Below are 2,182 nucleotides of genomic sequence, written 5' to 3' on the forward strand. Positions count from 1 at the left end.
ACTGAGAAACTGAACAACAGAAGCCAGGCAGGGTCTTTATGTACAGCTGGCTAAACCTCAAAAGGGCTTTTTTGAATTTCTGCAGGTGGGTAGAACATAATTTTTTAGCCAGATCCCTTGCTGCAACACGTCTGGAATATTTTGTGTTTGTACTCAATCTTTTTTGTAGTTTTTCTGGGTAGCATTTGGGAGTCAGTGTTCCTCACAATGACGGATGCTGTCTCTCTCAGTCTCAGCTAAACTGAAGTTTGGATCATGACCTCTGTTTCAGGAGGCAACCCTCACAATTGCTCTGGCTTTTTGAATGACTGATGATTCTTTGTTTGGTGCTCTGTCTTTTCCTTCAGGTTCAAACACTGTAGCCAGCACTTGGAACATGGAAAGACCCTCTTGTTTCAGTGCCTCCAAGCGTGATTTATGAAGGATGTCACCAGTTTGAAAACTTTGAGGCAAAACAGTCAAAGCAAATTGTTCATGTTTCCATGCCACATTCTAAAATGTGCCTCTACATCAGCCAAGGCTGACAATCTGTAATTGCAAACACGGCACACATAGGGCATTTTGCCAGGTTTGTGACTGTCCTTCATGTGCTGTAAGAGAACCTGATCTGTTTTGAAGGACAATTCATAGATATTACAGACTGTGGAGGGCTCCCGGGAAGCGTGGACATGTTCAATGTGACACTGCAGCTGGAACAGAGTAGGAAACTGGTGGTGGCAGTGCTGGCAAGTAGTATGGATTTCCCAGCTGTCACCCTTCTGCCTCTCCAGGTCCAGATGTTTCCTCACGTGGGTCATAAACTTGACATTTTTTAGAACTCTCAAGCAACTGAGGCATTTAAAGGCTGTGTGAGTCTTCTGTTCTGGCTGCCCATCTCTTGTATGCTGTCCATAGTAAAAGCCATCAAGTAACATGATCAGATTTCCTTTCATAGGATCAACAGTCTTGCTCTGACTTGCAAGAGTCAAAAAGTCCGTTTTCTCCAGCCCCTCCAAACTACATGTTCTGTCTGGATCCGTAAGACTGAAGCATGCCTGGTCAGTTGCGTGAGTCTGAAAATGATGCCCCGCTGTGAACATGGCTCGCTGAGGTTGGGAGATCTTCCAAGATCATAATCGTGTCCTTTGAAGGAGAGATACCTAGAGGGGCCATGGTGGAGGCAGGTCCCCCTGGGATTCCATCACTGAGTTTGGGTCTTTTGGGATTCCCACTGTTACATTTTACATCTGAAGTGGGACATTGCTTTGAATTAAGAGAACTTTCATCCTTGCCTCCTAATGAGAGACCAGCTCCAGATAGACAATGAGGCCCTGGAGAAAGCAATTCTGGATTGTGAAGCACAGCTTCCAGAGAGCTCATTTAATAATCAGGTTTAGATGAAGGCTCAAAAATAATAGGACTGTCTCTTCCTCCCCATTCAGACTTAGAAGCTGGTGATACGGCCACTGGCCCTGATGCTGGGGTCCTGAGATTTGCAGGTTGCAACGTGCAGGAGGGATGTGGACTCACGTGGCCCTTCTTTCTTCTTGAAGATGCGTCCCTGGTTACTCTGTTCAAAATATTAGAAATGATTGGCTTTGAACTTGAAATGACTCTGACAAAAAGGTTTTGGCATCCTCATTGACGTGCTGCACTCCAACAAAGATGACCTCAGCATCCTCATTGTCCTCATCTCTGGGTTTGGACCCTGCAGTTTTTTTCTCGGGTCGTGGTGGTGCTTGTGCTTCCTCACAAAGGAAGAGATGGGCCATTTTACAATCACTTTTGGCTTCAAGTGGCCCTTTCTAGTGTTTTTTTTTTTCCACCTAAAGGCAACCACAGGACAAGGTCATCCCCTCTGATCTCAGGTGTCACTCTCTGTGGTTTCAGTTAACCCTCAGTTGTTCACCAAAAACATTAAATGGAAAACTCCAGAAATATATAACTCATAAGTTTTAAATTGCATGTCATTCTGAGGAGTGTGATTGGAATCTCACACCATCCTGCTTCCTCCTGCCCAGAATGTGAATCGTACTTAGTCCTGCACATCTCATGCGTTTGTCACTCAGTTACCACAAAGACTGTTGAGGTGTCACAGGGCTTGTGACCAAGTCACCCTTATTGTACTCAATAATGGCCCCAAACCATAAGCAGAGTGATGCTGGTCGTTTAGATATGCCAGAGAGAATCCATTAAGTGCTAC

The 2,182-nt window shown here is 45.1% G+C and overlaps 1 pseudogene; it reads right to left on the bottom strand.

Annotated features, from left to right (window-relative positions):
• Window positions 1–236: 236 nt before the first annotated feature.
• LOC132344653 (zinc finger protein 280A-like) lies at window positions 237–974 on the bottom strand (annotated as a pseudogene).
• Window positions 975–2,182: the final 1,208 nt, after the last annotated feature.

The sequence above is a fragment of the Bos taurus genome, chromosome Y, assembly GCF_002263795.3.
Source record: "Bos taurus isolate L1 Dominette 01449 registration number 42190680 breed Hereford chromosome Y, ARS-UCD2.0, whole genome shotgun sequence".
NCBI classification, from domain to species: domain Eukaryota; kingdom Metazoa; phylum Chordata; class Mammalia; order Artiodactyla; family Bovidae; genus Bos; species Bos taurus.